The sequence below is a fragment of the Pleurodeles waltl genome, chromosome 6, assembly GCF_031143425.1.
Source record: "Pleurodeles waltl isolate 20211129_DDA chromosome 6, aPleWal1.hap1.20221129, whole genome shotgun sequence".
Taxonomy (NCBI): Eukaryota; Metazoa; Chordata; class Amphibia; order Caudata; family Salamandridae; genus Pleurodeles; species Pleurodeles waltl.
This window is the reverse complement of record NC_090445.1, coordinates 316,349,109-316,365,190: the sequence shown is the minus strand read 5'-3', so window position 1 is coordinate 316,365,190 and position 16,082 is coordinate 316,349,109.

Here is a 16,082-nt window from a genome sequence, read left to right as displayed (position 1 = left end):
GTAAGGGTTTGTGGGTGATGTGGGTGTGTGTTTTATATTGAATTGGGTGTGTGGGAGTGTTGTGTGTATGTGTATCAGGTGTGTGTATTTCGAATTGTCCAATGTGGCTGTGTTTTGATAATGTGTGTGTATTTTGAGCGCGGCAGTGTGTACCGCCAATGGAATACCGCGGTTGAAAGACCGCCGCGTGGATTCGTGGGTCAGAATGGCATGGGCGTATTTCTGTTGGCGTGACAGTGGAGGTTTGGTCATCGCCAGTTTCCCGCTGACCTTTGGTGTGGCGGACTTTTGTGGATGTCGGGTTTTTGGCGGTTTGCCAGTTGCGGGTCAGAATGACCGTGGCGGTTTACCGCATCCGCGGCGGTGTTATTGCGGTCTTCTGACCGGCGGTAAGCGCCTTTTACCGCCGAGGTCAGAATGACCCCCAAGGTCTGCTGCTGGCCATCTGGTGTAAGAAGTTCTAGATTTGCTTCATGTCAACACTTGAGCACACATATGTACACATTTGCAGGCTGAGCTAGTAGGACTACTGTCCAGCTCAGTTGGCTATGTGTGCATAGGTAGCCTGTCAAAGAAGGGGCCTTTAAGGTATTGATGGTTACTTGGTGTGGACCTTATAATGTGTGTGCCCAGTCATAGTGCAAGCCTGAAGTGCTTAACTGAAAAGAGTGTGTGCTTATTGTAGGAAGCTGGCTCTGTATATACAATATCAAAATGAGATATAGGCCCTTATTACAAACTTTGCGGTTTGGCCCACCATGAAGCCGCCAGCTGGCATGGCGGGCCAAACCGCCATATTTTGAACATGGTGAGTTCCGCCAGCGGCAGCCCTCACCCACCGCCAGGCTTCCACCGTCAGTCAACCTGGCGGCAAGTTGACACACCTTCCACCAGGATAGCAGCGCTACCATGCAGATAATGTTTCATTTCCCGCCAGCCTTTACCTTGCGGGATATCCTGCCAGGAAAAGGCTGGCGGAGGGGGTGCCCCGGGGCACCCCTGGGCACCCCTGGGGGCCCCTGCACTGCCCATGCACTTTGCATGGGCAGTACAGGGGCCCCAGTGCAGAGCCCCGTCGCGCAGGTTGAGCAGTGATCTGCATGACGGGTGCAACTGCACCTGCTGCACAGAGGCATTGACAGCGGCAGTGTCCCGGTCGAGCCTTTCTGTGAGCCGGTGGGCGGAAACAATGTTTCTGCCCACCGGCTCACAGAAATGGTCATTATTTGGCCGGCGGGGTTCCAGGGTCGCTGGCGGTCAGTGTTTTGACCACCAGCATGAACACGGCGGTTGTTTCCGCCGTGTTCATAATGACCACCATAGTGTGCACAGAGTCCAGGGGTTCCCCAAGAGGCTTGACAGAGGCAATAATAGATAATACTAATGCTCTATTTGTGGTAGTGTGGTCGAGCAGTTAGGCTTTTCAGAGAGTAGTGTTAAGCATTTGTTGTACAAACACAAGCAATAAGTGAAAACACACACTCAATGACTTAACTCCAGGCCAATAGGTTTTGATATAGAAAAACATTCTTTTGTTCATTTATTTTTAAAACTACAAGATTCATTTAGCAGGTAAGTACATTAAATGAAAGGTACTTTTCATAGTAATAGTGAGGACTTTGAATCAAATCAATATTGTACACAGTTTTAATTAAAATGGCAAAAAGCTATTTTAAAAGTGGACACTGCAATTTTCAACAGTTCCTAGGGGAGGTAAGTACAGTACAGTTTCAGAGGTAAGTACCACACTTACGGGTTCAGTCTCCGGGGAATAGGTAGCCTACCGTTAGGGGGTTGAAGGTAACCCTAAACACCCAGCACCAGCAACACAGAGCTGGTCAGGTGCAGAGGTCAAACAGGAGCCAAAATAACATGGGTGCCTATGGAGACAGGGGTACTCCGGTTCGAGTCCGCTTTCAGCTAAGTACCCGCTTTGTCAGAGGGCAGACCAAGGGGATTTGGTGGAGTACTGGAGGGGCCCCATAGTAGGCACAAAAACCACACCCTCAGCGGCACGGGGGTGGCCGGGTGCAGTGTGCAAACAGGGTGTTGGGTTCTCAATAGAACTCTATGGAGGGACCCGGGGGTCACTTAGGCGCTGCAGGCAGGGCACAGGGGGGCCTCTCGGGCAAACCACCAACTGGGCAAGAGTGAGGGCCGCCTGCTGGTCATTGCTGCACCGGTGGTCGGTTTCTCACGGGCCTGGGGGCTGCGGGTGCAGTGCTTCTCCAGGCGTCGGATATCTTCGTCCCAGGCAGTCACGGTCAGGGGGTCCTCGGGATTCCCTCTGCAGGCGTCGTCGTGGGGGTGAAGGGAGGTCAGCCCAGGGTGGACACATCGTCGGATTTGCCTGGTGTCCTCTCTGGATAGTTGGTTCCTCAGGACACGGGCCGGGGGCGCTGGGTGCAGAGTAGTGGGGACTCACGCTTCTGGAGTGAGGTGGGAGTCCCCTTAAAGTTAGTTGTCTTTTCTTCTGGTTGGGCAGAGCCGCTGCTCACAGGAGTTCTTGGTCCTACGTGTTGCAGCCAGTCCCTTGGAGGCTTTTCAGTGTCTCTGGTCCTGTAGAACACGTTGCTTTTCGGTTGCAGGGTTGTTAAAGCAGGAGACAGGCCAGTAGGGCTGGGGCCAAGTCAGTTGTCATCTCCTTCTCTTCTATGCGGGGTTTTCAGCTCAGCAGTCCTTCTCCTTCTTGTGAGGTAGTCAGGAATCTGAAGAGCTGGGTTGAGGATCGCCCCTAAATATTAAATTTAGGGGTGTTTTAGGTTTAGAGGGCAGTAGCCATTGGCTACTGTCCTTGAGGGTGGCTACACCCTCATGGTGCCCACTCCCTCTGGGGAGGGGAGCACATCCCTATCCCTATTGGTCCTACTCCTCCAAAGCAAGATGGAGGATTTCTCAAGGAGGGGGGTCACTTAATTTCTGGTCACCTTAGAGGTGGACCTGGCTGGAGGGGTGACTCCTCCTTGTTTTTCTCATTATTCCTTCGGACTTGCCGCCAAAAGTGGGGGCTCGTCCGGGTGGGTAGGCATCTCCACTAGCTGGAGTGCCCTGGGGCATTGTAACACCAGGCTTGAGCTTTGGACGCTCACTGCCAGGTGTTACAGTTCCTGGAGGGGGAGGTGTGAAGCACCTCACCCCAGGACAGGATTTGTTTCTGACCACAGAGCGCACAAAGGCACTCACCCCATGTGGGAAACTCGTCTGGAAGTTGCAGGCTGGCACTAGCAGTTGGGCTACCATACAGGGGACATCTCTAAGATGCCCTCTGTGTGCATTTTCCCCATAAATCCCACACTGGCATCAGTGTGGCTTTATTGTCCTGAGATGTTTGATACCAAACTTCCCAGTATTCAGTGTAGCCATTATGGTGCTGTGGAGTTCATAATGACAAGCTCCCAGACCATATTCTCAATATGGCTACCCTGCACTTACAATGTCGAAGAATCAACCTAGACACTGTAGGGGCATAGTGCTCATGCAGCTGTGCCCTCACCTGTGGTATAGTACACCCTGCCTTAGGGCTGTAAGGCCTGCTAGAGGGGTGACTTACCTATACCACAGGCAGTGGTTTGTGGGCAATGCACTCTGAGGAGAGTGCCATGTCAACTTTGTCTTTTCTCCCCATCAGCACACACAAGCTGCACAGCAGTGTGCATGCACTGAGTGAGGGGTCCCTGAGGGTGGCATAATACATGCTGCAGCCCTTAGGGACCTTCCCTGGCCACAGGACCCTTGGTACCAGGGGTACCTTTTACAAGGGACTTAACTGTGTGCCAGGCCTGTGCCAATTGTGGAAACAAAGGTACAGTTTTAGGGAAAGAACACTGGTGCTGGGGCCTGGTTAGCAGGGTCCCAGCACACTTCCAATCAAAGCTGGCATCAACACTTAGGCAAAAAGTGGGGGGTGACCATGCCAACAGTGGCATTTTCCTACACTTACTGTATAAAAAATGATGGGCAAAATGTGCACCAAAGTGCAGTTTTGACATATTTAGGCCTAGACACTAGTGTGAAGCATTAGTTATATGGTAAAAATAGATCCCAGGTATAGATTGAAAGCCACTTATTTCATATCTGTACTCCTTTTGGCACTTGAGTATTTGTCATATTTCTCTGACACAGCTCCTAATTAGATTCCAGCTTTTGTTCCCGTGGCTGGGCCAATGTAATTATTCTGACAAGATCAAAGCCCCTCCTCCACCACCACACACATGCACACACACACACGCACACACAGACACACACTCAGACGCACACACAAATAGAGCCATTTCTCAGTGCTTGTACCTTTTCCTAGTAAAGGAAAGGGTGGAGAGGAATCTGCATGTGATAATTACTTTTCATACTGTATGTGGTCTTGAATGGTTTAACCCCACAGAAACAAAGGGAAGCCAAGCATAGAAGGGGCTCTCCTTAGATGTTATAGAGGGACAGGACAAGGCAGCTGTGGCAGTTAGGATAAGGGCTAAGGCTCGCAGATGTCTGCACAGAACACTTGAAGTTGCTATTTAAATGTCCCAAAATGCTGTGCAAGTGAGTTGGGACAGGGATGTAATGATGTGTCATCTCAAGATTGGATACAGGTGCCTACCTTATGGAACTTTCTGCCACGACTTTAAAATGTCTACAGAGGGGAGAAAGATAGCAAGAAGATGGATTTCATAGTATCCTTAAAAAGGTCAGACTCCTGTCTGGAGTGCTAGAGAACTCTGGACTTAGCTTGGATGTGAATTTGCAAGTCCCCCTCCCCAGAATCAGTGATGCTGGCCCTTCTACTGCCACTGAGGGACTGTACCCCTGGAAATTCTGAGCACTTCACCTGCAGAGGACTATCCCGCATCAGAGAGCTGACAACCCCGATTTTGGCTATCACATAGGTACCCTTCACATGGCCATGTAGGCAATGGAACCCGAAGAGTGCAGGCATGGATGGTATTCTGCCATAATCGCTGTGGGGTGCCGCTGGAGGTGAATCCATGCTGGGAAGAACACCAGGCACTGGACCGAGGATAGGTCCAGAGTATGAAGTTAAAGGATGGTAACAACAAGCTCCTCAAAGGAATATAAACATGTAGATGCCAAGATGCCCAAGGAAACCCCTCATGGTGCCTAGAGTCAGCCACCTGGAGCAGAATACCACCAAAATAATTTAAATCGGCCACCAGGAGTACAAGAACCCCCTGGGGAGAATTCTGGTCCCCCGGGAAGAATTGTGTCTAATTGGGGCACAAGTAGTGTCCCCCATCCCAGGTGTCCAGCACACCCCCGTGTATGACCAGTGGCCCTTGGGGTTCAAGACAGGCAATAATAATAAAAATAAAAACCGGAAGCGAGCATGCATGGAGCTCATTTCCGACTAGTGAACTTGTCCTTTGGGGCCCCATCTCCATGACCAGTAAAGTGTAGAATGCTGTCCGCGTCCTATGTGCCTGCATCAGGATGGATGAACACACCTGGCACAAAGCCTCTCACCAGCATGGACAGCAGGTGGAAGCAAAGATTCTACCTGCCAACTCACTCACCGATGCAGCAGAGTGTGTCAGGTGGGGCACGGGGCTCGGGAACTTGACTGCATAGGTTTGAGGCTCTGTATTCCAACAAAGGAGAAGACCGGTGCCTCATAGAAAAGGGAGGGACATCTGCCAAAAAGGTTAAAAAAAATACACAGAGAATAGCATTTATTGCAGCATGAGGCCTCATTCTTTATGGGAAAAGAGAAACCATAGCCCTGTGGCAGGGGTGCCCCATAAGTGCATGTGAGGATACAAGAAGGATCGACCTTTAAGCCGTAGTGGCAGGCTTCAAATTTGCATATTGGTCTGGTGGTGCTCAGAGGGCTGTGCTACCAGGTGAAAAGTTAGAAGTGTGCTCTATGGGTTACAAAGAAAGCAGCAGGCTGCTGAGCAGCCCATTTTGTCACTTTGCGGAAGTTACCCTATGTCTCCGAGAGGGTCGAATTGGGGACACTAGGAGAAGTTTGAACATGATTTACTGGACTGCTGCCCAGGCACTAGTGCAATTAGTGGAAGTTAGCTGTGAGGCAGAACCAGATACTGAGACAGCATCAGAGAGAGAGGGAAATGGAGCAGAATCTGAAAGCAGTTTTTAGGACTGCAAGTGGTATGGCTTGCATTGATCCCATTCACTTTCGCAAATTGCCCTAAAATCCTTAAACTTTGCATAAATCGCTAACATCACAGATTCATTTATATATCGAGATGGGTATTTCTGGAATCGGTTGTTATCCACAAATTGCCACCCACCTCGTCTTCCAACATGCCTCTCCATAAAATGGAACCCAATTATTGTGGGTAGGGCCATTGGTCGCCATAGAAAAGGGCTCAAAATGAAGGGAACATTCAGAATCAAAAGGAATCCACAAACTTCCTACCACCTATTGTTACCTCACTTGTCCTGATAAAAACACTGCCCAACTTGTGGGGCTGAACTTAGTGCCCATGACAGGAACAGATCAAACCAAGGCCAGTGTCCATCACTAAAATGTAAGGAAAATGTGTGATTTTAGGCAAAGTTTGAAGTTTGCAGGACATTGAGAGTATGAAAATGTTGTAGGATCCATGTAAGGTACACTACTTTGGAATCACCTGGGTGTCTACGTTTCTCAAATGCCTGTGGTTGGTAGGTTCCTATGGGTGGCGGCCGATCCCAGCCCCAAATATCTCAGCTACCCCTATTGCTAATCTCTCCACTGAGTTTTAAGGCTGTTTCTGTTGTGGCTTCTTTGTCCACCCGCACAAGTGGGATACCTTTGTTATCAGGAGTTTTGGGAGAATGCTGGGTGGTAGGATATCTGTTCCCAAATATTATAGAAGCTTACATTACTCACAAATGAGGAAAACATACATTTTCTTCACATCTATGTGAGTGGAACACTGGGCTCTGAGGGGAGCCGCAGATTTTCCACCACCCAGCACCACCCCATGTCTCCTGATGAATATGGTACCTTACCCGTGCGTTTGGGCTTGGCAACAGGAAAGGGTCCAAAACGCTATGTGGCAACATCAACAAAAGGGCTGGCTGCAGTTTTTAGGCCATGGATCAGCAGTCACCCAGGGAAACCTGACAAACCCAAACATTTCTCAAAACAAGACCCAGGGGAGACCAGCGTGGTGTTCCTCATGTGGATCCCGCAACGTTTTCTTACCCACAAGCTTCTGCCAACCTCAATCTTTGCCTACAATTGTGCATTTTCATTGCATTTCTATGACATGAACATCATTAATCTGCCCGGATCCACACTGTTCTGACCACCCAGTGTTCCCCCACATGTCCCGATTAACACACTACCCTACTTGTGTGGCTGGGCCTACTGCCTGCGACAGCAATAGATCATACCATGGTAAATGGGAGTCCTCTCGAGTGAAACACTGGGTGGTAGGAAATTTGTGGCTACCTGCAGGTTCCAGAAGGTTTTCCCACAGAAATGTTAGGAAAATGTTTTTTAGCCAAACTTTGAGGATTGCAAGGCCTTTTGTGTAAGAATATCTGATAAGAGCAACACAAGTCATGCCACCCTAGACTTTCTCAGATGTCTAGTTTCCAGAAATGTATGGTTGGGTAGGGTTCCCTCAGTGTTAGCTGAGCTAGGGCTCAAACTCCACAGCTACACAAATTGAAAAAAAAGTTTGTTTTTAGTGGACAAATTTGAAAGTGTCAGTGTTATGTTTTGGGCCCTTTCTTGTGGCAAGCATTAGGCCCAGCCACACGAGTGCAGCACCATACTTATTGGGAGACTTGGGGAATGCTGGGTAGTAGGAAATTCATGGTTCCCCACTGATTGCAGACGTTTCTCTAACCGAAATGTCTGGAAATGTGTGTTTTTAGCCAAAGGGTGAGCTTTGCAAGGCCTTCTGGGTATGAAACCCTTCTGAGAGTCACACAGGTCATGCCACTTTGGACTTCTCTGGTTGTCTAGTTTTAAGAAATGTATGGGTTTGGTAGGTTTACCTGAGTGAAGAATGAGTTAGTGCCCAAAAGCCACAGCTACCCACATTGAGAAAAAAAACATAGATTCTGCTGGGTGAAATATGCTGTCTCCAGGTCGCATTTAGGTTTGTGTCACAGATGCTAGCCCAGCCACACAAGTGGGGTACTGTTTTTTATCGGGTGACATGTGGGAGTTCAGAATAGTAGAACACTTGCTATTATAAATCAGATTTCTCTGCATTTAGGGGGTCATTACGACCCTGGCGGTCAGAGACCGCCAGGGGTAATGTGGCGTCCGTACCGCCAACAGGCTGGCGGTACGGAGACCCGTATAACGCAGCGCCGGGCCGGCGGTTTGCCGCCGTTTTAGCCCCGTCGGTGATAATCCGCCAGGGCAGCGCTGCCCTGGGGATTATGACTCCCCTACCGCCAGCCTGTTTCTGGCGGTTTGCACCACCAGGAAGAGGCTGGCGGTAAGGGGAGTCCTGGGGCCCCTGGGAGCCCCTGCACTGCCCATGCCACTGGCATAGCAGACAGTGAAAAGCGCGACTGCTACTGCACCCGTCGCACAGCCGTAACACCGTCGGCTCCATTAGGAGCCGGCTCCTATGTTGCGGCCTCATCCCCGCTGGGCCGGCGGGCGTAAACTAGGTTTGCGCCCGCCGGCCCACCTGGGATGTTGTAATGGGGCCAAGCTCGTAATGACCCCCATAGTGACTTCCAAATGTAAGCCAGTATGCAAGAAAGAAAACATTTTGCAAAAAAAAAACTTTAAATCAAATGATGGTATGGGTAACCTCAAATTTAGAGGTGTACAAATAACTACTTTCCTAAACTCAGTATATTATGTTCATTTCTTAAATACATAGGGGGTTATTACAGCTTTGGAGGAGGTGTTAATCCGTCCCAAAAGTGACGGTAAAGTGACGGATATACCACCAGCCGTATTACGAGTCCATTATATCCTATGGAACTCGTAATACGGCTGGTGGTATATCCGTCACTTTACCGTCACTTTTGGGACGGATTAACACCTCCTCCAAAGTTGTAATAACCCCCATAGGTTTTCTTTCTTCTTTTCAATAATTGTAAGGTGCAGCTCAGTTGTTGCCTCGGGGTACCCTAAGTTCTTGGCATACCTAGAAACCCTATCTATCCACACACCATGAGCGGTTTGTCAGACGTAACAGTATTTTGCTTTTGGAAATAGGCCACTCTCACAAGAAGTTACAAATGATTAATACTAATTCTACTATTATTAATATTTTTTATTTCAACAGTTAGAACCTGATTACGACCTTGGCAGAGGGGATTACTCCGTCACAAACGTGACGCATATCCAGTCCTCCGTATCACAGCTTCCATAGGATATGATGGAACTTGGAATATGGAAGGCAGGGTATCCGTCACGTTTGTGACAGAGTAATCCCCTCTGCCAAGGTCATAGTCAGGCCCATAGTTTCTTCGGAAAAACCCTTAGGAATGTACACAAATGACCCCTTGTTGAATCCAGAATACTGCCTACTTTTTCAAAAAAGTATAGCTATCTGGCATCACACGCCACCAGTTTCCACCACAAACTTCAAGTAGGTTAGACTCATAAACATTAAGAAAAATGAACTACCGCTTAAAAAAAATGAAAACACTGTGGTAAAAAGTTTTTTTTACAACTGTGCTTGTTCCTCAAAGCTGGGAAGATGGTGGTCCAAGCACAGCAAACCTTTTGTTGATGCCATTTTTTTAGAAAAAACATGCTTTCTTGTGCAGCTCTTTTTCCCATTGTTCGCAAAAAAACATAATTTAGCAAATCCATGATCCCTGGGTACCTTTAGAATCCCCAGGATGTTGGAAAAAAAGAATGCAAAGTTGGTGTGAGTACCTTATGTGGAAAAAACGTATGAAGGCGTAAGTGCAAAGTACCCAAAATAGAGACAAGCATTTACAATTCAATGGGTCTCGCGTTTGCTCATGTTAAAGCTGATAGCTTCGTAAACTCCTAACCCGACTTTTCACCTATCAGCAAAGTGCATTTATGTACGTAACCAGAAAAAGTGCAATTAACTATGTAAATCGCTCGACTTCTGCCAAGCGAAATCGCGCTAGTAAATTAGAGAAGTAGTCCACGAGCCAGACAGAAAACAGCGAGGGAATTCCTATTTGCGATTTCGTATGCACATGTACAATGCATTTCCTAAATGCGGACTGGGCATTTAGGAAATGCAATTACCACCAAATCCAATTTAGTGGTAACCATGTGCATTTTTTCAAAGTGCCATGTAGCGCACACATGTGCACAATTTTTTGGGGGGAGGGAGCATCAAAGGGGGCCTTAGGCCCCTAGCACCATTGGATTAGCATTACCCAATTTGCAAATTCCTAAAAGGAATTTGCTAATTAGGAAATTCAAAACCATTAGCACTTATGGGCCTTCAGGCCCATAGGGATGAATGGAGTCCAATTCCCTAATTGCGATTTCCTAATTGTGATTGCGAATTTTAAGAAATTCACTATTTTCTTACATACCATTTCGCATTTCTCATCTGGCCTCAAGTCCTTTAACATGTCTCTAAACTACATCATATTGAATTTACGTTCATATGACTCCATACATAACTTTTTTCTATCAATCAATATTTTTATTTTTCCAGTTACTTAAAACCATACACAATCTGTAAAACATTACTGACACAATGTAACTGTTAATGCAACGCCAAAGTTTTACGTTTTACAATTTCTTAAAAGTATAAAATTCAATCTGTTTTAAACTGACTTTCTCCATATTTAAGTTGTCAGAGGTTTGCATTCCCACCTCCTAATTGTAAAAGTTAGAACATTCATTAAATGTCCCACCTGTTTGGGAGACGTGCTTCTAAAACAGAATGAATTGGCTCGTGTATTGCTCGTATCCCTTCCATTCTAAAGGTCTGTTTGAGGAGATGCTTATGAATGTGCAATAACCAGAACATAGCAGATATATTCCAGTGTTTCCCTCTCCGAGTTGCTGAGTCGGCACAGGCTATTTGTTCGTGAGGGCTTTTTCCATCGTGTGTCAAAGTGATTAAAAGGCAGGTAAAGCAACCTAAAGAGTAGGAAAGATATGTTTACCTGTGTGCACAAGCTAAAGTCTAAGGGGGTCATTCTGACCTCCGCAGGCGGCGGAAGCCGCCCGCCTGGCAGGAACCGCCAGAAGACCGTACCGCGGTCAAAAGACTGCGGCGGTCATTTTGACTTTCCCGCTGGGCTGGCGGGCGACCGCCAAAAGGCCGCTCGCCCGCCCAGCGGGAAAGCCCCAGCAACGATGAAGCCAGCTCCGAATGGAGCCGGCGGAGTTGCTAGTGTGTGACGGGTGCAGTTGCACCCGTCGTGATTTTCAGTGTCTGCCAAGCAGACACTGAAAATCTTAATGGGGCCCTGTTAGGGGGCCCCTGCAGTGCCAGTGGCATGGGCACTGCAGGGTCCCCCAGGGGCCCCATGACACCCGTTCCCGCCATCCTTCACCGCCAGAAACAGGATGGCGGGAAGGGGGTCGGAATCCCCATGGCGGCGCTGCCTGCAGCGCCGCCGTGGAGGATTCCCTGGGGCAGGGGAAAACCGGCGGTTTCCCTTTTCTGACCGCGGCTTTACCGCCACGGTCAGAATGGCCCCAGAAGCACCGCCAGCCTGTTGGCGGTGCTTCCGCGGTCGTTGGCCCTGGCGGTCAGAATGACCCCCTAAGTATGGTTGCCGTTGTGTTGTACAAGACCCGAGAGTAAATTGCAAGTTTTTGAATTCTGCCGCCCTCTCAATGTCTGCGAGGCAACTGTGCGTTTTGATTTCCTGCTTTAGCAGTAACTTCCTTGTGCCTTTAGTTATTTTATGCAATTAATTTATGGTCGTCATGTTGTGCTTGGCCAGGATATACTTAATGTAATGTTCTGCCACCGGTACGCCACAGTATTTCACTATGTGGTTTTTACGTGTCTTTGTTGGCATAAAATCTCATAGTGTTATTAACGGCTCATTGTCTTTCCTTACAATACCTAATTCTGTTAATGGTAGTTCTGGGTGTAATTGGCATGAATTCGAATACAATGTTATTAGACTTTTCGGGGGTAGCTTTCTGTAGGTTAAATATCTCCCTAATTCCGCTCAGAAGCGCTGTTTCTATTTTCCTGATAATTTCCGCAGAATTCAAATATACAAATTGGTACCAGTTTAGAGTTAACAACGGTTAAAGTGGGACCAATGGCACCCCCTCGTATTTTGTTGTGAAGCTTTTTTGTCGCACCTGAGATTATTCACCGTTTCTGTAGCAGATATTCCATGTGGGGGTTCCAGTTTAGTTTGTTGTCAAATATCACTCATGTAAATAGCCACCCGCTGAATTTTGTCCAGGCCTATTAACCATGTGTATTGTGGGGTTTGACAACCGAATGACCATGGGTGTCCGCAGAAATATTTAAGGGGTGGGGCCAGAGTCCAGGACTGTTTTTGGCTGGGGCCGCGGCCATGCTAGTACCGGCAGCGTAACACTATGGCGGCGGTAGTGTTACTCTGCACTGAAGGCCTGCACACTAGGCTGTACTTAAGTCATGCACCACCTATACCCGCCCCGGACGCCCTTGCGAATGACATGACTTTTGTTTTGTTGATGTTAGTTTGAATGATGTTGTCTAAGATATAATACATACACACTGTGTGGTTGAAGATCCGACTAAGTTGTCCGCTTATGCTAGAAATTCAATTTTGATATTTTATATTTTGGGGGTATTTCCCTACCCTGTTGCAGTGCTACGACACGATCTGAATTTCACTCTATTTAGTCTATCAAAGGTAGCTGAGTGAGTGAAGGATGCACACAGCTACTTACCGTTATCTCTTGCTGCTCTCTGAGCTAAAATAGAGAGGATGTTAACAGTGCTGGAACAGTTCCTTCAGAAGCCCATTTGGTGGAACATTAGCTAATCTGTTAGCTTCTTCTGTCCATTTTTGGAGGTGAGTTAATAAATGCTTAACAAAGATTTTTCCATCTGGGTTAAGCAGAGCAACCAGCCAGTAGCTCTGAGGAGAATCTCTTGGGCCTTGTTTGTAGATCCACTGAATAGATCGTTTCTAGGAGGGTAGAACACACCCTGGTTAGATCACTGAGTTGATTATAGTAGACATTAGCACAGTCAAAGCTGCTGATTATAATTTCATTACGGCTATGGGCAGGTCCCTCGAGTTGTTACATTTGTTGATGAGTCGTGTGGTCTTCTGTAGTGAAATAACATAACCAGTCCACCCCTTGTAGTTGTCACAAGACGGTAGAGTTAGTGTTCGGCCTCCATGTAGCAAAAATAAGTGTTTGTATAAGACCTGGTATGAGATATGGTCAACTTGCCCTATTCTGGTTGTGTTCGTGCCTAACCCCACTAACTTCCAGAATTTCTTCAAGTTTTTTCTACGGCTCACATCTGTCGATTCAAGCCAAAGTTGTTCTTGGTAGTTCCTTTTGATGTTATACATTTCTGTTTGTAGTCATATTTGTACCTGCATTATGGCCTGGGAATTATCCGGGACAGAGACCGTCTTCTATAAGTGTAAAAGTTGTCTTCTACCATTTTTTTCAAATTTTTAGATTTTTGTTGGGCCTGACCTTAGCAGTTTTTGTGGACTTGGGAGTCTTTGGAATTTTAATGCCAGTAAGTAGAATATGTGAGTGATAAGATTAGCGCACTTCTGAATGTCCAACAATCTAATGCCTGTCACCATTTTTGCCTCTTTAATAGGGGCCATATAAACAGCTTGAAGCCATGTATCTTGTAATTGTCTTGTAATTGTTTACTCAACAAACAGGTCCATACAATCCCTTTTGCTGAGTATACTAGCTGTTGTTGTTCGCCCTCTAGTTTTTTTTTTACCCCAGATTAGCACTTCAATATTTTCAGTTAATGTAATATGCTGTAGGTAATGGTCACTTTTCGGTTTCGGGACAACTTGAAATTCTTTTATCTTGTGAAAGTCTGCCCTATGAATAAATGTGTTATAAATTGTTGATTTTAACCCCGTTGGACAAAAAGTGGCTTGGGCAGATTGAGGCTTCAAAAATCTCCTGTTAAAGTTAGGAACCCTCATTTCGCCTAAAATGGAGCACATTAATTTTTCTGCCCATGTAAAACTTGCCCAGGGAAGCAACCACATGTAGATGCTTCAAAATATTAATTATACTATAGGCCCCTTGGTTGACATAAAAATAAAAAAAATGTTAGACAGTTTGAGTGTGACACCACAAACACAAGTAATCCTCCTTAAAGTATATCAGTTTTAAAAATTCACACATGGATTATTTGAAAAATATTACATTTCAATAGCTGTCTTATGAGTCCAAGATATGGTATGCCAAGAGTGACGCATCACATCAAGCTATATTATGTATTAGAAAACATTATGGCAGCTGTAATCAATGCCCACTATTGGTGTAGCTGTTGTTGTTTACTACAGGGACGCCATGCTGATTATTGTGAGATTGAAATTGAATCTATAAACTGCACATACAAGTTACAATGGCAGGCCTGAGACATATATCAAGGGCTTAAGTGGGTGACACAAGTTGTACAGACCCACCAGTAGCATTTAATTTACACACCCAAGATACATGTACTACCACTTTACTAGGGACATGCAAGTATATGAAATATTCCAATTGTGTCTAAGGCAATTTCACCATGATTAAAGAGCACAAGCACTTGTGTGATGATTAGCAGTGGCAAAGTGCACAGAATTCTAAAAGCCAACAACAGCGATTTATGAACAAAGGAGGGTGAAGTCAAAAAGTCTGAAAATTAACCTGCTTGGAGGGCCAATTCGACAGTTATGTAATGCCTTACCAACCCCCCAAACACATTACAAGTCCTTATAAATGATTCAGCCACTACTAATGTTTAGAAGACCCATACAAATCAAATCCAATGCCTATTCTTAGTTTATATGTATATGCATGGAGAAGAAAAAAACACACAATGCTTAATGGTTACATGATTATGACAAAACGTAGGCCTGAAGTGGCTGTTAGGGTAACAGTCTGAAAACATGCATTGGCAATGCCAATCGGTCGGTCGTTAAAGACATTACAAGTCAATAGCATGAGAATGGATATGTATTTAGTTGGAATTAAAGAACTATAGAATAATATTGGTGTAGTTTAATAGGGCAGGTGACAATTACACTGTTAAGCCAAACCTAAATATCAATATAGGTAAAGATTACCCTCTTCCCAGAGAAACACACCATAAATTATCTAGTTATCTAAGTCACTTTAATAGCATTACTATGGCATTTGTGTGCCCTTAAAAGTTCAAACTCAGGCAGCTGGATAAATAAACAAGATAATAGCTGTGTGGAGGGCAATCAAAACAGTAGCTGGACCTGGTGGCCATAGATCTAGAGAAGGCCTTCAACAGTATGGACTGGTTGTACTTAATGTCAGTGCTGGAGGTGAAGGGGTTCGACCTTCCTTTGGAGCCTGTGTTTAAATACTGTACATGGTGCTTGTAGCCCAGGTCAGGTGGCAGGAATACTTTCAGACAGCTGGGTGGTCGGGAGGGGTACCTGACAGGGTCTTGTCTCTCTTCTGCTTTTTGCATTGGCATTGGAGCCGCTGGCTGTACTGTTACTGCAGGAGATGAGGGAATGGGGTATTTCGGTGGGAGACACTGGACACATTGTCTAGCTGTATGCAGATGACACACTTGTGTATGTTCGCTCTCCCATGGAGGTGGTACTGGCCTCAATGAAACATGTTGAGGCTTTCAGGGAAGTCTCTGGGCTCTGGGTCAAAAAGTGTAGGATCCTATTAATTCCTCTGAGGGGTTTGACCAATATCCAGGGAGGCCGCCATCCGAAGCACAGATTCCACAGGGAGACTGAGAGCTTCTCTTACTTGGGAGTCATAGTGCCCATATGGAGGCGCATCAAAACTATTGCAACATAGCCTGGGTGGTGGAGGGTTTACATGGGTCCATTCACTTCTGGAACATGCTACCCCTCTCTGTTACAGGCAGGGTGGCCATTGCAAAAATGGTATTCCTACCTCGCTGCCTGAATGAGCTCCAGAACCTGTTGTGTCCAGTATCCTCGGAAGTCTTCAAAAAACTGGACAGCTTGCTAACTTGCTA